Raw genomic sequence first — 19,799 nt, 5'->3', positions numbered from 1 at the left:
TATACACCAACACTAACCATGGTGGTGTGACTGAATTTAATATACAGTTATACACCAACACTAACCATGGTGGTGTGACTGAATTTAATATACAGTTATACACCAACACTAACCATGGTGGTGTGACTGAATATAATATACAGTTATACACCAACACTAACCATGGTGGGGTGACTGAATTTAATATACAGTTATACACCAACACTAACCATGGTGGGGTGACTGAATTTAACAGTTACACACCAACACTAACCATTGATGGGGTGACTGAATATAATAAAGTATTTGGTATTTTATTAGGATCCCCATTAGCTGTTGCAAAAGCAGCAGCTACTCTTCCCGGGGTCCAAACAAAACATGAAACATAATACAGAATGGCATAAAACAGAACATCAATAGCTCAAGGGCAGAACTACATACATTTTTTAAAAGGCACATGTAGCCTACATATCAATACATACACACACTATCTAGGTCAAATAGGGGAGAGGCGTTGTGCCGCTAGGTGTTGCTTTATCTGTTTTTTGAGACCAGGTTTGATGTTTATTTGAGCAATATGAGATGGAAGGAAGTTCCATACAATAAGGGCTCTTAAAAATACTGTACGCTTCCTTGAATTTGTTTTGGATTTGGGGACTGTGAAAAGACCCCTGGTGGCATGTCTGGTGGGATAAGTGTGTGTGTCAGAGCTGTGTGTAAGTTGACTATGTAAACATGAATGTTTCTTATATATTAAATCTATAACCAAGAGCACTGTATTTGGTACAAATCATTCCTTAAGTTCTAGACCTCAGCTGAATCTGGTAATGAATGGTGTGGCTGTTGAACAAGTTGAGAAGACTAAATGACTTGGCTTTGCCTTAGATTGTAAACTGTCATGGTCAAAACATATACAGTTGAAGTCAGAAGTTTTCATTCACCTTTGCCAACTACATTTAAACTCAGTTTTTCACAATTCGTGACATTTAATCCTAGTGAAAATTCCCTGTCATAGGTCAGTTAGGATCACCACTTTATTTTAAGAATGTGAAATGTCAGAATAATAGTAGAGAATTATTTATTTCATCACATTCCCAGGGGGTCAGAAGTTTACATACACTCAATTAGTATTTGGTAGCATTGCCTTTAAATTGTTTAACTTGGGTCAAATGTTTAGGGTAGCCTTCCACAACCTTCCCACAATAAGTTGGGTGAATTTTTGCCCATTCCTCCTGACAGAGCTGGTGTAACTGAGTCAGGTTTGTAGGCCTCCTTGCTCGCACACGCTTTTTCAGTTCTGCCCACAAATTTTCTATAGGATTGAGGTCAGGGCTTTGTGATGGCCACTCCAATACCTTGACTTTGTTGTCCTTAAGGCATTTTCTCACAACTTTGGAAGTATGCTTGGGGTCATTGTCCATTTGGAAGACCCATTTGCGACCAAGCTTTAACTTCCTGACTGATGTCTTGAGATGTTGCTTCAATATATCCACATAACTTTATTTCCTCATGATGCCATCTATTTTGTGAAGTGCACCAGTCCCTCCTGCAGCAAAGCACCCCCACAACATGATGCTGCCACCCCCGTGCTTCACGGTTGGGAAGGTGTTCTTCAGCTTGCAAGCCTCCCTCTTTTTCCTCCAAACATAATGATGGTCATTATGGCCAAGCAGTTCTATTTTTGTTTCATCAGACCAGAGGATATTTCTCCAAAAGTACGATCTTTGTCCCCATGTGCAGTTGCAAACTTTGGTCTGGCTTTTTTATGGCGTTTTTGGAGCAGTGGCTTCTTCTTTGCTGAGCGGCCTTTCAGGTTATGTCGATATAGGACTCGTTTTACTGTGGATATTTTTGTACCTGTTTCCTCAAGCATCTTCACAAGGTCCTGCTGATGTTCTGGGATTGATTTGCACTTTTCGCACCAAAGTACGTTCATCTCTAGGAGACAGAACGCGTCTCCTTCCTGAGCGGCATGACGGCTGCGTGGCCCCATGGTGTTTATACTTGCGAACTGTTGTTTGTACAGATGAACATGGTACCTTCAGGCGTTTGGAAATTGCTCCCAAGGATGAACCAGACTTGTGGAGGTCTACATTTTTTTTCTGAGGTCTTGGCTGATTTCTTTTGATTTTCCAGTGATGTCAAGCAAAGAGGCACTGAGTTTGAAAGTAGGCCTTGAAATACATCCACAGGTACACATCCAATTGACTAAAATGATGTAATTTAGCCTATCAGAAGCTTCTAAAGCCATGACATAATTTTCTGTAATTTTCCAAGCTGTTTAAAGGCACAGTCAACTTAGTGTATGTAAACTTCTGACCCACTGGAATTGTGATACAGTGAATTATAAATGTAATATTCTGTCTGTACACAATTGTTGGAAAAATTACTTGTGTCATGCACAAAGTAGATGTCCTAACCGACTTGCCAAAACTATAATTTGTAAACAAGAAATTTGTGGAGTGGTTGAAAAACGAGTTTTAATGACTCCAACCTAAGTGTATGTAAACTTCAGGCTTCAACATTACATACCCCAACCAGAATCCATGGATTACATGCAACATTCGCACTGAGCTAAAGGATAGAGCTGCCGCTTTCAAGGAGCGGGACTCTAACCTGGAAGCTTATAAGAAATCCTGCTATGCCCTCCGATGAACCGTCAAACAGGCCAAGCGTCAATACAGGACTAAGATGGAATCGTACTACATCGGCTCCTACGTTCGTTCGAATGTGGCAGGGCTTGCAAACAATTAAAGAAAACAAAGGGAAGCACAGCCGAGAGCTGCCCAGTGACACGAGCCTACCAGACGGGATAAATAACTTATCTGCTCACTTCGTTGAAAGTAACACTGAAACATGCATGAGAGCATCATCTGTTCCAGACGACTGTGTGGTTGCGCTCTCCACAGCCAATGTGAGTAAGACCTTTAAACAGGTCAATATTCACAAGGCCGCTGGGCCAGATGGATTACCAGGACGTGTCCTCCGAGCATGCGCTGGCCAACTAGCAAGTGTCTTCATCGACATTTTCAACCTGTCCCTGACCGAGTCTGTAATACCAACATGTTTCAAGCAGCCACCATAGCCCCTGTGCCCAAGAACACTAAGGTAACCTGCCTAAATGACTACCGACCTGTAGCACTCACATCTATAGCCATGAATTGCTTTGAAATCTGTGTCCGGGAAACTTCCCCTAAAAACTAGCATTATAGAACTGATTAAGTTGTCAGCAAATGTCATGAGAATGTTTTATCCCAATGTTCTAACTGAACTATTTTATAGCTTTGACCAATTCTCAGAGGTTGTAAGGCTCTGGTTAATAAAGAATTAGACCAAGTCCCAGTCCTCAATAGATCAACTCTTTATTCAGAGAGCGCTCTGTCATCAAAATGAGAACACAATCTTTTTATAGCACACACACACACAAATGAACTCACATCAGTAGAAACTCCAGCTCTCATTAGGCGGGCTGTATTTTTCCAAAGTTCACATACATTGTTTATCACCCTTCTGCAACATGTTTCATCATCTTCTGCAAGCCTAGCCTTTTCTAACAGTTTTTCTCCTCCCTAGGGTGAGGAGGCCTCTTTCCAGTTATTAGTTTCACCGATATCACAAGTTGACAGTTCAGTTGTCCTTGAATGTCTCAACTATACGTAGCTCATATTGCGAAATGGTAACACAATGGCCTAGTCACACACATTATTGGATTATGACTCTAACACATTTCATACAATTATATGGTTTCAGGGTGGAGTACTTTAGTCATTATCTTAAACATAGAAGAATTTGTATCAGAAAACAACATCCCACAGAGCGGAGGTTGAGAAACACTGAAGCTTCTTCAGATGCGTTTTATTAATGCACACCCAGGATGTTAATCTGCAGTGAAGACGCGTGCAGCAATGTCATCCAGTAGCCAGTCTACTCCGGTCAGTAGGTTCTCTCCTGTCACAGCACTGCAGCCGATGATACACCAGTGGTGGGTCTTAATGTCATCCAGGCCCAGGGCCTACACACACACACACACACACACACACACACACACACACACACACACACACACACACACACACACACACACACACACACACACACACACACACACACACACACACACACACACACACACACAAATAGATGAATACAAGTATTAGACATGAAATCAAAGTTATCAACCAATGTATTTCCAACCCAAGAATGATAAAAACACATAAATTGTGTGGGAGTGTGTGTGTGTGTGTGTGTGTGTGTGTGTGTGTGTGCGCGTGTGTGTGTGTGTGTGTGTGTATATATAAGGGGGGTACTCTGTTCTCGTAGGTGTGAAACAGCATTTGTGTCCAAACCATTACAGTATGGAAATTGTAAAGGATATGGTCATGTGTCAAACGTTAGCAGACGAGAGAAGGCTGATATTGAAGAATCTGTGAATGGAAAATGTTGCATCTGTGGTGGGTATCATACTCCGGACTTCCTTGAGTGCCCTGTTCGGGTGAAGGAGGTCAAGGTGCCAAAGATCAGGGCTGCTCAGCGGATCTCCTATATGGAGGCTGTGAAGAGAGTCAAAGGGGCAAGAAATTGAAGTTATGGCAGTGGATGTATTGCAACCAGTTGCTAGTGTTTTAAGTATTTGGTAGTTTATTAGGATCCCCATCAGCTGTTGCAAAAGCAGCAGCTACTCTTCCTGTGGTCCAAACAAAACATGAAACATAATACAGAATGGCATAATACAGAACATCAATAGACAAGGACAGCTCAAGGACAGAACTACATACATTTTTAAAAAGGCAAACGTAGCCTACATATCAATACATACACAAACTATCAATCGGTTGATCTGGATAAACTCATTGTGAAGGTGGATTTTGTAGCATTTATAGCCACAGTGATCAATTGTACAGGACAAGTGTCCAAGAAGTCCAAGAAGCTGGATATCATTATATCTTCTGCAGCCAGAGAAGATTTCGCAGAAGCACGAATACAAGGACTTTTGTCACCAGGAAATGTCCTGCCCTCACAGGAGGCTTCTGAGGCTGTGTTGGACCTGATTAGAATGAGGTTTTTACGGAAAAGCAGGTTGATTTTATTTAGTTAATTTATTTTTTGGTAGTTTGTATGATATTTTATTTATTTTTACCCAAATGTTTTCCTTTTTATCCACCCGCCCAGTAGGTGACGGAATGCACATTTAATTGTTGTGAACGCCATTATACCATAGAAGAAGAAGGAGGAGGAGGGACAGCTACAGCGAAATCAACATCTGGTCATTCATGGATTTTCATTCTGGTCAGAGAGAGTTGTTGTCGTTTCTCCTCCGTCTGTGTAAACTTTTCATTTTCTCCTCTCATGATGCTGACGACTCGGTAGAGAATATGCCTCTCAGGTAAGCTGCATATTACTGAAATGTCTGCCATGCATGGTACGATCACTCACTTTAGCGGCAGTAAAACGATACAAGCGTTAGTTTGCCAACTGGCTAGTTTGGTGGTTTTTGTTATCGCCTAGCTTACCACGTGTCATGTTGGTGTTAGCTAGTAGGCTAGCTTTCCAGGTAGGAGAAGTGACCACCATCACTCTCTTACCGAATCAGACTTTGAAGAAGAAAATGATCAGATTCTGAGTAGCATTTGGCCCCTGATTCGACTGTCGTTACTGCGCTAATGGCACCTTATTCTCAACAGTTTACTACTGATTAACGTTGATCTGGTCAAAAGTAGTTCACTGTATTGGAAATAAGGTTCCTTTAGCGACGATATCATTGTCGGGTTTTATATGCCTGCACGTTGTCATGTGGTGATTCTACCATGTTTTATGTAGTGGTGCTACCATGCTCTGTTTTAGCTCTCTCTCTATGTAGTGGTGCTACCATGCTCTGTTTTAGCTCTCTCTTTGTGTAGTGGTGCTACCATGCTCTGTTTTAGCTCTCTCTTTATGTAGTGGTGCTACCATGCTCTGTTTTAGCTCTCTCTTTATGTAGTGGTGCTACCATGCTCTGTTTTAGCTCTCTCTTTATGTAGTGGTGCTACCATGTTCTGTTTTAGCTCTCTCTCTATGTAGTGGTGCTACCATGCTCTGTTTTAGCTCTCTCTTTATGTAGTGGTGTGGCCAGTGTTGCCAACTAATTTTCAGGGTAAGTTTCTAGAGGCAGGTTGATGTGATGCAGAATACACAATAACGTTACTCAAATTGATTTGATATTTGTTCAGGTACAGACTCCCACTCTGTTCTGTACAATTTTCATTGAGACATGTTGATTGATGTTATAAGTTCTGTTGAAGATCAAACATTGGTGACCAACTATATTCATCGGATTTGTCTCGTCTAACGCATACTGCTGCTGCAGCAGTCAGCCAACAATAATTTGAGTAAAGAGAAACTCGTTTGTGTCAGAGGGAAAATGCCTGCATTATAGCTTTGAGTCACTTTTCAAAAGTTGCTAAAAAGTTCCAAATACATTTGTTGCTAGGTGTTGATTGGGGGGAAAAAGTTGCCAGGGTAGTCTGAAAAGTTGCTAAAATTGCACGGATGGCGTCTTTGTCGTGTTTTGTCCAATATATAAAATAAAAAATCCCAGCTCCCCTCCCCCAGGAGGCTTTTTGGTAGGCCATCATAGTAAATACTAATTTGTTCTTAGGTTACTTGCCTAGTTAAATAAAATGAACATTGCTCTGGTCAAAAGTTGTAATGTAAACTAACTCACTTTTTTACGTCGCGCTGGTCCATACAATTGACCTTATTTTAGCGCCCAAAAAACGTAATACTTCCAGATCAGCTGTAATATCAATACCATTTGTAAAGCGCAATTTCTCCCCTTCCAACAAAATCAATGACGAGGCCTTCATGATGCCCACCTCTGCATGATTCAAGAAGGCGATGAGCTCCGTTGGGTCTTTTTTAAAATGGCGGGTGGGGAAGCTAAACCTATTGGGTGACACGGGAACCAAACCGGCTGCGCAGGGGCGCCATCGTGCATAAATGTATTTTGTCTCCCCAGGACTTGCAGCGCGTCTGCGTCAGAAATAGGATTGACTTCTATTTTTTCCCCTTGGCAACGCAGACGCTCGTTGACGTGCGTGAGCAGTGTGGGTGCAATAATTGAATTACATACATTTTTTGAATCTATTTTGCAACACTCGCGCAAAAAAATGGCTAGGTATCCTCCTTATCCTGTCCCTTGTTTTCAGACGGTGAGTGAAGTCCTACACCTGGTGGAGAGAGTCTGTAAGACAGAATTAGATGCTTTATACGTGCTGTACTTTACGCCATTACCATGGCAATCAACGCTTGAATAGAAACGTATTTAACACCACAACGCAGTCAATTAGTTTTCTTTGCAGCCTCGTTTGAATGTCGCGGTTGTGCACATTTGTACAGAATGGAGTTAGTCATTGTGCTAGCTTTAGTTAGCAAAACTACCTTTAATTTACCTCATACTGGACTCTGACATAAAGTCCTCCGGATGTTCAGCATTTAACTGGCTCATAAGTGACTGGCTGTAAATTATAATCCTCAATGACAAGCATTTGTCAGATAATTATTTACACTTTTATATTTTAGTCATTTAGCAGACACTCTTATCCAGAGCGACTTACAGTAGTGAATGCATACATTTCATACATTTTTTTTTCTCCGTACTGGTCCCCCGTGGGAATCGAACCCACAACCCTGGCGTTGCAAACTGAGCCACACGGGACAATTATAATTTTATTTGTTAAGCTACTCTTTGATTTGATGGGCTCTATTTAAGAACCTATCCTCTCATAGAAACCAAACCATAACTAACATTATTTTATGATTCCTTCTCTAGAATACCTGATTCCAGACCACGAGACTGATGTACTTTGTGAAAATCCAGGTTGGTGAAATGTCAAGACACTGGCTTCATTTGAAATGATACTCTACTTCCCTTTATAGTGCACTACCATAGACCAGGACCTGTGCACTATAAAGGGAGTAGGGTGTGACTTTGGATGCAGACTCTTTCACTATCCCCTTTTGGCTGGCCAACTATACAAGATGGCTACTGGGACATGCTACAGTCCCAATGATGTTAAACTTAGCTCAGGTTGAACTGATGTGAAACGACATGAACTACTGAGTGACTGTATATAAATGCAGCAGTTAGTCATCGTATTTCTCAATCGGCAAACTAATACAATGTTTGCCTTTCCTTCTCCAGGGTTTGGGTGCTGTGGTCAGTGGAATTGCAGCGTGGACTCCAACATACTCGTAAGTTGTGTTTCTGAAACTGTCCCAAATGGCACCCTCTATAGTGCACTACTTTTGACCAGAGCTTTAAGGACCCTAGTCAGAAGTAGTGCACTAGAAAGGGAGGTCTTTCCCAGAATAACAATCGTTCTCTGCAACCACATGATAAACCTTTTGGAATCTCGTTTGTCTGAATTCCTGTTGATGTTAAATGACCTGACACCCTGCTGAGTAGTCTAGTTAAATGTCCTCTACATTTTTTTTGTTTGTTTTACAGTTGACTGTCCTGAAACAAGATGGCTGTTCTGGGCTGCTTTTAAACCTCTACAGGATCAGTGTCCTGAAATCTGGACAGCTGCTGCTCAATATGTGACTAGAAAGGCATTCTAAACAACAGCCAACTTTCCGGGACATCGACATGTCTTATATCGTCAAAGCTTAAATATTTGTTAATCTAACCGCAGTATCTAATTTACAGTAGCTATTCCAGCGGGACAAAATACCATGCTATTGTTTGGGGATAGTGCACAACAACAAAACGCTTATCAATGCAACTTGTTTGATACATTCACCTCTGACATATTGGCTACACAACACGTCAATTAGCCTAATGAAGGTAAGCCGTCGTTAGGCACCAATGAGACCAGCGGTGTCCACTTGATTGACAGTCTTGGTTCAAGGACCACATATCATTTTGAAAACGATCTAGCTAGATAGCCAATGAGCTGGGCTTTCCAGCAGCATGTGAACGCCTTTTGTACTACAAACAACCATCATGCTAGAGCTGTGGGCAACAGTGTTCATTCTCTGGTGAAAGCAAACAGGACTCACGGTAGTTAATGATACGCAGTGGTTCGTTCTCTTCTACAAACTTTTGTCAAAACTAAAAAAAGAAAACATGGCTACTACTAGTGGAAAAGCTACATCCAAGTTTACACATTTGGATGAGAACATTGCAGAAATGGACTGGGAGAGTGACATAGAACTGATGGATGAGGACTCCATGAGTGAGTACAGTTTTGATTCCAGTGAGGAAGAAATGTTTTTGGAAGGAGAAGATCCACTTTTAGATCAGTAAGTAAAATAGGTTTTTGCATCTCATGCTAATGCAGTTGTTTATATGGTTGCATATTCATTTGAGATATTTCTATATAGTTATATGGACCTGAGGCATATAATGTATTAGCATAGCCTATGTGTGTTTTCTGTTGGCTATGACATGCTGTTGTTTTTGAGTGTCTTAATGCCTGTTGGTCCACATATTTCATTATAGTGATTGTGTTCCCCATACTCTATATAATATAGATGAGTGCTGTGTATTTGATATATTGACGCAGTGCTCACTCCCTGCTAAAATAAAGGTTAAATAAAATAAGGAATAGGAACTTGAGTTCTAAACATTTTATTTATTTTTTTAATCCTCAATAGATGTAGAGACTCTGATGACCTGTGGGAGCCACCTCCAAAGAAACCACATTCAAGTCCATCCCACACTGATTCAAACATAGGAAGTGGTTCCTCCAGTCTGACCCCTGCTGCTGTCTCTGGCTCCACACCCACCCGTCCATCTAGAGGTGTTATGAGTCCAGACCAGAAGCGGAGGAGGGCCAGTGTACCAGCGGCAACTTCAACCGAGGGAGAGGACCGTTGGCGCACTGTGCTAGAGGATGATGTGGAGCCACTTCCACCAACATTTAGACCTAAAAGGCAGCCAGGACCTCAGCTGGACATGACTGGAAAGTACAGCCCCCTTCATCTTTTCCAGCTGTTTTTCTCCTTGTCAGTTCTTGATTTGCTTGTGTCTAACACCAACAAGTATGGGGCTAAGAAGCAAGCAGGCAAGAAAAAGGCATGGAAGCCCATTTCCATCCAAGAATTATACTGTTACATCTCACTGGTCATTTATATGGGCGTTGTGAAGTTGAAAACCCTGAAGGACTACTGGAGAAGCTCAAGACTCTACCAACTGCCTTTCCCCACAACTATCATGTCTTGTAAGAGGTTTCTGACTGTCTCGCGGGCGCTTCATATCAGTGACCCACAAGCTGACGACAATAATGACAAGAAGAAGGGGACAGCAAGCTTTGATAGGCTCTGCAAAATCAAACCTCTCTACTCCAGCATTGTTGAGGCCTGCAAGACCCATTTTCAGCCTGCCCAGAACCTGTCCATAGATGAGAGAATGGTAGCCTCAAAGGCCAGAATTGGCATCAAACAATATATGCCTAACAAGCCAACAAGATGGGGTTACAAACTGTTTGTTTTGGCAGATTCTGCGTGTGCCTACACTTGGAATTTCTTTGTTTATGAGGGGAAGTCCATCTCAGCCACCGGTATGGGACTTGGTTATGATTCCGTAATGAAATTATTGGAATTTCCACTGCTGGGGAAGGGCTACAAACTGTTTGTGGATAACTTTTACACAAGCCCTACTCTGTTTACAGACCTGAGGAAGCTGAATGTATGGTCTTGTGGAACCATTCGTCCCAACGGAGTGGGTTTTCCCAAAACAAAAGTAAACGACATGCCTAAGAGGGCTGAAAGGGGTACCATGAGATGGATTCGTAAAGATGACCTGCTCTTTGTAAAGTGGATGGATGCCAGAGAGGTGGTCATGTGCTCCAATATCCACAAATCGTACAGTGGCGATCACATCGGCAGGCGTGCGAAGGACGCTAATGGGACATGGACCAAGAAAGCTGTCCCCGTTCCAGCTGCTGTAAAGGATTACAATAAGAGCATGGGAGGTGTGGACCTGTCTGATGCGCTGATTGGCTACTACAATGTTCTCCACAAGACAAAGAAATGGTACAGGACATTGTTCTATCACTTCATCGACATTGCTGTGGTGAATGCATTCATCCTCCAGAAGGAAATGGCTAGGATCTGTGGAAAGACCCCCATGACACAGCTAGCCTTCAGAGAGCTGCTCATCCAGGAGCTTGCTGACTACGGCACAAAGTCCACTGCAGCACCTTCTGTCCCCTCTACCTCTGTCCCCTCTACCTCTGTCCCCTCTACCTCTGTCCCCTCTACCTCTGTCCTCTCTACTCCTGCCTCCAGTGATGTTCACCTTCCAAAATACATCACTGCAGACCTGAATGTGCCTCAGGGCGAAAAGGGCTCAGCATGGAGGCGTCGTTGTTCTGTGTGCAAAATGAAATCTCCCATCACCTGCACTACTTGTGCTGTTACCCTCTGCTTTACAACAGAGAGAGACTGCTATGGGCCTTGGCATCAGCAGCTCAATCTGGTGTAGAGGACTGTGGGTGTTCTAAATACTGTAATTGTAAATATGTTTTTTCTCCCTTTGTTTGTGGTGTGTACACTTCTGACATTAGAGCAGCGTTGGCTGCTAACTTGGCCGTTTATCTTAAATACTTCACTTCTGTGTTTTGGGAGGCATTGGATCAGCGTTCTCGTCTTATCTCCTGTTAGTAACTTTTATATAGGGATGCTAATGATCCATTCTGTATGACATTCCTGGGAGTGTGTAAACTTAGTTTTATTATTAAAGCATTTTAGTATGTTCTCTATAGGTATGTACTTTTAAATGGACCAGTTTGGCCACTTGGGTACATTTGGGAAAACTCGTGAGGGAAACCTGGGAAACTTCATACTAAACATTATGTAGTTCTGTCATTCTTGAATGTAACTTTGCACACACATTGTTACCCTGTTGTGGACAACAAAAAATATAGAAAAGCAATGTTTTTTTTTCTGTTATCTTTTACTATGGTGTTATATTGTCCTGCATTATTCTCATCCCTCCACAGACTTCAAAGTGGTTCCTTTCAAATAGTATCAAGAATCAGCATATCCTTTCTTCAGGTCCTGAGCTACAGGCAGTTAGATTTGGGTATGTTATTTTAGGTGGAAATTGATATGGATCCTTATCTATGCAGGTATGGATCCATCCAGTCTAAATGGATATTTTAACACCAGTCTTTAATATGTCCTAGAAGTGGTAGTTCAATGTGAAGTTTGATTTCCTTTTTAAATATTATTTTATTATGTACCAAACATTTCTATCAACTTTTTTTACTTGGCAGGTTTAGCTGTTTACAATTTGTTTGCAGTTTGAGCTATCCCGTCCCTCTGCTGAACATGATGAATATTCTCTTTGGAATCTCGTTCGTCTGAACTCCTGTTGAGAAAAGGAATAGCTGACTTCAGCAGAGGGCTACGTAACCCTGTCATAAAGGCTACATATGTTATGTCTAACCCCCTCCTTGTGCCTGCCTGGTATCTGGTCCCCACCAAGAGATTATCTTGAAGCTTTTGTCTTAGGTTTCCTCTGTATGTGGCTGAACAGGGAGCCGTGATGCCAACTAGACTGGTGAGTTTTGGTTAATGAGTACGTTTGGTAACTGTCATGTGAAATGAATCTAGTCATTGTATCTTAACCAGAGCCTCTGCCTTAGCCACAAGCTATAACCAGTCTAGTGTTCATACTCACTGCAAATAAGGGTGAACAGTTGATGTTTGGTAGTCATGGTGACTCTGGCTCCTGGTGATGACACCCGCACTCGTCTTACGCCCTGCGTCGACGACAGAACCTGCAAAGGTGGACCCACTGGCGTTGCCATGGCAACAAGGGGACAGCTGGTTGGGGTTACCAACTGTCTGATGGGACCAGAGACTCACACAAAATGGCTGTTGGCTCTGCGTTGTTGATCCAAAATGGCCGCCATTAGATTTAAGATCAAGAAGTAGATGCAAGATCGTTCATGAAATGCTAGTCGCAGCACAAATCACTGGGGTTGATGGGCCACTCAGAATGTAGTCAGTTTATTTACTGTTTCTTGCAGTACCATCAATACAGTTGAAGCGGGATTGAAGTTAGGATACTGACTTCCAAATAACTAGTGTCCTGATGTAGTACAGGGCCCTTGTCAGCACTCCCATATTTAGTCTCTCAGGGTGGTAGTGCTGGTCTAGGATCAGTTGTCTTTCAGATAGTTGTGTTACCTCCCCAGCTGATTGGTTACCCCTCTGATCTATCAGCCAATAAAGCAGTCTTTAATGTCCTGCTGTTCAGCATGTTTATTTAGCCTCCTCTCCTTCAGGTCCTGATGGTGGTACCAGACTGGTCACTAGAAGATGCCTGTTACTGAACTACCTCAAGGTGTGTATGATCCACTTAACTTCTGTCCTTTATAATGTAGAAGTGATGATTTCCTGTTACCGCCCCAGTCTGATGTTCAGCTGACTGATTGGTTACTGAACTGATCTCCACTACAGCAGTGTGTTCTGGGGACCCAGAGGAGTGGTGGGTCCCCAGGATTAGATAATGCTGTGCGAGACTGATCTAATGTCGGACCACTAGTTCTTACAACATCACTTAATAATCCCTCAACTCTCCTCCCCAGTTTGTCCTTGTGGGTCTGCAGTCTTCAGGAAGGTGTGTATGATTTTGTTTTGACAGCATCTTCACTCACTGACCCTCCACCTCTTGGACTTGCTACCAACTCCACCTACCTTCTACATACTCATTAATGTCACTGAGTGAACTACAATTCCCATGAACACTTAACTACAGCGCACACCCACCACATGGAACATTCTGGAATGCTGTACGTGATGATGGATGCACATGACAGTTGGTTGGCTTCTGTCCGGTGCTCTGTGGCTGGCATCAACCCAGGTTTCCCATCGGTCCTCCTGTGGGTTGGGCAGACACTGACAAGCCTGCTCTAGTGCAAGGGGCAGGGGTAAGGTGGGCTGCCTGCCTGGAGGGAGGGTGTCTGGGTGGGAGGCTTGGAGCCAGTCCTTGGCCCGCTGGATGGCTACAATGACTGAAGCTGGAGACTGATCTCATTTCAGAATGCTCTGCATGTAGTCTGCAGTACCTAATGTACTTCTACATAATGTTTAATTGTAATCTGTTCCTTCCAGGTCCTAACTGTTCCAGCCTGGCCACTGGAGAACTGTTGCTGCACTACCTCAAGGTGTGTAGGATCAACTTTCACTTTGATCTGTTGCCTTTAACTTCTGTCCTTTATAATGTAGAAGTGATGATTTCCTGTTACCGCCCCAGTCTGATGTTCAGCTGACTGATTGGTTACTGAACTGATCTATATTCTAGAGCAGTGTTTCACAATCCTGGTTCTGGGGACCCAGATGTAAGGCTTCGTTTAGACAGACGGCTCAATGCTGATCTTTCACTAATTAGTCTTAAATAATCAGACCCTAATGTTGACTGCAGCTATTTACTAAAGTAGCTTCAATATAAACTTCAGAGAAATAATCTAAATGTTATTGGTGAAACCCTGTTTTCCAAACACCCTGGTATACCACCCAAGCCTAGTTCTCGGGGGGAAAACACTTGTTGACAGTTGGGTCCCCAGGATTAGAATACACTGCTATAGACTGATCTCATGTCTCACTACTAGTTCATACAATGTCACTTCATGCTTTCCTACTTTCTCCCTCTAGGTTTCTGCCCCCTGGTTGAGGTCCTAGTGTCTGCAGTGTTTGGAAAGGTGTGTGACTTTAGACAGCATCTTAACTCTCCTTCCACATGAAGCATTCTGGAATGTTGTAAATGATGAGTCACAGTCAGCATCCAGTCAGGTGGCTGTCCTGTCCTGTGCTCTGGGCTGGATAAAGGTCTGGCCTCCCATCGGTCCTCCTGTGGGTTGGGCAGACACTGACAAGCCTGCTTAGGGGGCAGGGGTAAGGTGGGCTGCCTGCCTGGAGGGAGGGTGTCTGGGTGGGGGCTTGACCCCAGACCCTGGACCACTGGCTGGATGGCTGCAATGACTGAACTAGTGTCCCCTGAGAGTTTCAGAATTCTCTGAATGTAGTCTAGTAATCTAAGATTGGGATTATTTGGTTTTAAAACTTGTGTCTTTTTAGATCTCGTTGGCTGCTGAAGTGTTGCTGTGCTGGTGGAGTGTGAAGGTGTGTAGTGGGAATGACTTACGGTTCCAGTATTATAATGCACTGAGTATGGAGGACATTAAGAACACATTCCTAATATTGAGTTTGCTCTCAGAACAGTAAGCTCCAGTAGCTGGATGTCCTTTGGGTGGTGGACCAGTGTTGATACACATGAGAAACTGGTGCACCTACCATACCTCATTCAAAGGAACTTAAATCTTTGTCTTGCCCGTTCACCCTCTGAGTGGTACACAATCCATGTCTTGTTTAAAAACCCATTTTAACCTGTCTGCATCTACACTGATTTAACAAGTGACTTCAATAAGGGCTAGCTTTCACCTGGTCTGGTTAATGTATTGTACACTCAGTGTAAATGTGTTGTAATGGAAAAGGGGGGCAGATCAATACTAGGAAGATGTTGTTAATGTCCTGTTGAATGTTCCTCTTGGATCATCACTCTGACCCATGCAGTTTGTTAGACACTGACCTGATGAGTCATCATTACCGCCCCAGTCTGATTGGTTACGCTCTGATCAAGTCATCTCATACCTTGTGTATTAGTCCCTACAGTATCACCAGGGTTTAATTCTCACACTATTTTCCCTCTAGCTCTCCTGTTGTACACCGGCAAGCCCTCTTGCACTCCTGTTTGGTCAGCAAGGAAGTGGGACGTCTCGTTGGAACTGGGGAGAACCAGGCCAAGTCAATTCAACCCTGTGACTGTTTTGATGTATAAATAAATCTACAAATTAATGCTTGTCCTATTTTTCTTTCTTGGTGGTAGTAAATCAGACTTGGTGTATTTGGCCATTTTGAATTAACCATGTGATGTTCTGAATTCAATACTGAACAATGTGACATTTCCTGTCATCTCATATCATTATGTAGTTATTCTAGGTGGTTGTACTTCAATTATTTTAAGCCATTAATTTGTTTCTGAATGGATGTTATTGTGAGTAGCATGTGTAGTCGTGAAGTGGGCTTTGACACGATGGGACAGTTTAATAATCTAGGGAATAAACTCAGTTGACGCTGCTATCAGAACTGCCAAAGATGGTGGATAAATAAAGCGTACACTCAGGCCCGTTACCATGGGACGAAATGAAAATTACGGTGTGTGACATAGATATCAATGTGCCACCTTGTAGTCCCGAAAACCCTAAATGGGATTCATCTGGTTCGTTCAACCATTACTATAGTGGAAAGATTAGGGTTTTGGGATCAGTGTGAAAACAAGGCGCTGCATGGTCAACCTGTTTACGTTGGTCGTGAAGCATTTACGGTGACTTGGTCTCTGCCGAAGTCGGGCCATTCATAATTTCGCGGAGCAATGCAGAGCTGTTTGATGGTAGGTCCTGTATAAACACAATCGTATGAATTTAGAGCAATTTGGAGCCCCGAATTGTTACACAATGAAGCGCACAGTGATGCGGTATGGAACTCAATTTGGGCTCTGACCACTACAAGGTAATTCAGTGTTTGCTCTTTTGACCCTAGTTCCCGGACACAGATTGATAGTGCAGCAGAACACCACTGGATAGAATACCTGTATGTCTCTAGTGGTGAACTGGGATAGTGCAGCAGAACACCACTGGATAGAATACCTGTATGTCTCTAGTGGTGAACTGGGATAGTGCAGCAGAACACCACTGGATAGAATACCTGTATGTCTCTAGTGGTGAACTGGGATAGTGCAGCAGAACACCACTGGATAGAATACCTGTATGTCTCTAGTGGTGAACTGGGATAGTGCAGCAGAACACCACTGGATAGAATACCTGTATGTCTCTAGTGGTGAACTGGGATAGTGCAGCAGAATGCAACAGTGCTATAATCTTGGCCATAAAGTGGTTCGGCAAAATTTGATCAGGAATTAAGACTATTAGTGTATGCGACAATGTATATACAAAAATAAGATTATTGGTATAAAGGTCTTTTATCACTCAGATGGATGGTATTTTCTGTGGCATTAAAAAGGTCTTCGTCTGACATTGGACATGGTGCCAAATAACCTTTCACCTGACTGGTGCATGCTTTCCTTAAAGGAACATTCCACCCAAATACGGTCTTTTGATATTTGCAAAATGCATCATATGGGGATTTCTGTATTTTGAAAGTTACATATCTTGAGAAGTTGATTGCTGATAAGCAAAACATTTTGGGACTGTCACAATGGACTAATGAAACAAGTACCAAAATATGTTTTTTGGATGGAGTTTTCCTTCAACTGGTTTCTAGAACTCCCTGGAAAACTGTATTTTATGGTATTATTCTGTAGTGATGAAATTAAAACCTTTTCAAGACATGAAGTCAAACAGTTACACACCAACACTAACCATGGTGGTGTGACTGAATTTAATATACAGTTATACACCAACACTAACCATGGTGGTGTGACTGAATTTAACAGTTACACACCAAAACTAACCATGGTGGTGTGACTGAATTTAACAGTGACACACCAAAACTAACCATGGTGGTGTGACTGAATTTAACAGTGACACACCAACACTAACCATGGTGGGGTGACTGAATGTAATGAACAGTTATACACCAACACTAACCATGGTGGGGTGACTGAATTTAATATACAGTTATACACCAACACTAACCATGGTGGTGTGACTGAATTTAATATACAGTTATACACCAACACTAACCATGGTGGGGTGACTGAATTTAACAGTTATACACCAACACTAACCATGGTGGGGTGACTGAATTTAATATACAGTTACACACCAACACCAACCATGGTGGGGTGACTGAATTTAATATACAGTTATACACTAACCATGGTGGGGTGACTGAATTTAACAGTTACACGCCAAAACAAAAAATGGTGGGGTGACTGAATTTAACAGTTACACACCAACACTAACCATCGATGGGGTGACTGAATTTAATAAAGAATTTGGTATTTTATTAGGATCCCCATTAGCTGTTGCAAAAGCAGCAGCTACTCTTCCTGGGGTCCACCAAAACATGAAACATAATACAGAATGGCATAATACAGAACATCAATAGCTCAAGGGCAGAACTACATACATTTTTTAAAAGGCACATGTAGCCTACATATCAATACATACACACACTATCTAGGTCAAATAGGGGAGAGGCGTTGTGCCGCTAGGTGTTGCTTTATCTGTTTTTTGAGACCAGGTTTGATGTTTATTTGAGCAACATGAGAAGGAAGTTCCATGCAATATGGGCTCTATATAATACTGTACGCTTCCTTGAATTTGTTCTGGATTTGGGGACTGTGAAAAGACCCCTGGTGGCATGTCTGGTGGGATAAGTGTGTGTGTCAGAGCTGTGTGTAAGTTGACTATGCAAACAATTTGGGATTTTCAACACATGAATGTTTCTTATAAAAAGAAAAAGTGATGCAATCAGTCTCTCCTCAACTCTTAGCCAAGAGAGACTGGCAGCATAGTATTTATATCAGCCCTCTGATTACAATTAAGAGCAAAACGTGCCGCTCTGTTCTGGGCCAGCTGCAGCTTAACTAGGTCTATCCTTGCAGTGATGGACCACACGACTGGACAATAATCAAGATGAGGGAGAACTAGAATCTGCAGAACTTGCTTTTTGGAGTGTGGCGTGAAAAAAGTAGAGTGTCTCTTTATTACGGCCAGACCTCTCCCCATGTTTACAACCATTGAATCTACAGTTGAAGTCAGAAGTTTACATACACTTAGGTTAGAGTCATTAAAACTCGTTTTTCAACCACTCCACAAATTTCTTGTGAACAAACTATAGTTTTGGCAAGTCGGTTAGGACATCTACTTTGTGCATGACACAAGTAATTTTCCCAACAATTGTTTACAGATTATTTCACTTATAATTCACTGTATCACAATTCCAGTGGGTCAGAAGTTTACATACACCAAGTTGACATCATTTGAGTCAATTGGAGGTGTACCTGTGGATGTATTTCAAGGCCTACCTTCAAACTCAGTGCCTCTTTGCTTGACATCATGGGAAAATCAAAACAAATCAGCCAAGACCTCAGAAAAAAATTGTAGACCTCCACAAGTCTGGTTCATCCTTCGGAGCAATTTCCAAATGCCTGACTTTGTTGTCCTTAAGCCATTTTGCCACAACTTTGGAAGCATGCTCACCTGTACAAACAATAGTATGCAAGTATAAACCACATGGGACCACGCAGCCGTCAAACCGCTCAGGAAGGAGACTTGTTCTGTCTCCTAGAGATGAACATACTTTGGTGAGAAAAGTGCAAATCAATCCCAGAACAACAGCAAAGGACCTTCTGAAGATGCTGGAGGAAACAGGTACAAAAGTATCTATATCCACAGTAAAACGAGTCCTATATCGACATAACATGAAAGGCTGCTCAGCAAGGAAGAAGCCACTGTTCCGAAACCGCCATAAAAAAGCCAGACTATGGTTTGCAACTGCACATGGGGACAAAGTTCGTACTTTTTGGAGAAATGTCCTCTGGTCTGATGAAACAAAAATAGAACTGTTTGGCCATAATGACCATCGTTATGTTTGGAGGAAAAATGGGGATGCTTGCAAGCCGAAGAACACCATCCCAACCGTGAAGCACAGGGGTGGCAGCATCATGTTGTCGAGTGTGTTGCTACAGGAGGGACTGGTGCACTTCACAAAATAGATGGCATCATGAGGGAGGAGAATTATGTGGATAAATTAAAGCAACAGCTCAAGACATCAGTCAGGAAGTTTAAGCTTGGTCGCAAATG

At 42.4% G+C, this 19,799-nt stretch overlaps 2 long non-coding RNA genes and 4 other non-coding genes across 10 annotated transcripts; 5 read left to right on the top strand and 1 right to left on the bottom strand.

The window, feature by feature from the left end:
• Positions 1-3,854: 3,854 nt before the first annotated feature.
• Positions 3,855-6,934, bottom strand: LOC106578094 (uncharacterized). 2 transcript variants are annotated; one of them, XR_014381457.1, is made up of 3 exons: positions 6,831-6,934; positions 4,444-4,529; positions 3,855-3,991 (listed from the first exon to the last, which is right to left on the bottom strand). It is a non-coding gene; the product is annotated as an uncharacterized LOC106578094 (long non-coding RNA). The 2 variants fall into 2 exon arrangements; XR_006760267.2 differs by lacking the exon at positions 6,831-6,934 and adding an exon at positions 6,680-6,816.
• A 5,151-nt stretch (positions 6,935-12,085) lies between these two features.
• LOC145861790 (uncharacterized) lies at positions 12,086-15,825 on the top strand. 4 transcript variants are annotated; one of them, XR_014381453.1, is made up of 7 exons: positions 12,265-12,526; positions 13,257-13,315; positions 13,560-13,591; positions 14,102-14,138; positions 14,626-14,672; positions 15,049-15,093; positions 15,682-15,825. It is a non-coding gene; the product is annotated as an uncharacterized LOC145861790 (long non-coding RNA). The 4 variants fall into 4 exon arrangements; XR_014381455.1 differs by having other exon boundaries at positions 14,086-14,138; XR_014381454.1 differs by lacking the exon at positions 15,049-15,093.
• On the top strand, positions 12,291-12,362 carry LOC145861856 (small nucleolar RNA SNORD30). The gene has a single exon (XR_014381542.1). It is a non-coding gene; the product is annotated as a small nucleolar RNA SNORD30 (small nucleolar RNA).
• LOC145861844 (small nucleolar RNA SNORD22) lies at positions 12,696-12,822 on the top strand. The gene has a single exon (XR_014381534.1). It is a non-coding gene; the product is annotated as a small nucleolar RNA SNORD22 (small nucleolar RNA).
• Positions 13,351-13,420, top strand: LOC145861862 (small nucleolar RNA SNORD31). Its single transcript, XR_014381548.1, has one exon. It is a non-coding gene; the product is annotated as a small nucleolar RNA SNORD31 (small nucleolar RNA).
• LOC123728835 (small nucleolar RNA SNORD31) lies at positions 14,195-14,264 on the top strand. Its single transcript, XR_006760607.1, has one exon. It is a non-coding gene; the product is annotated as a small nucleolar RNA SNORD31 (small nucleolar RNA).
• Positions 15,826-19,799: the final 3,974 nt, after the last annotated feature.

The sequence above is a fragment of the Salmo salar genome, chromosome 18 (assembly GCF_965601325.2).
Source record: "Salmo salar chromosome 18, fSalSal1, whole genome shotgun sequence".
NCBI lineage: Eukaryota > Metazoa > Chordata > Actinopteri > Salmoniformes > Salmonidae > Salmo > Salmo salar.
Note: the sequence above shows the minus strand (reverse complement) of the source record. Positions and strands in the feature narration are given on the sequence as shown.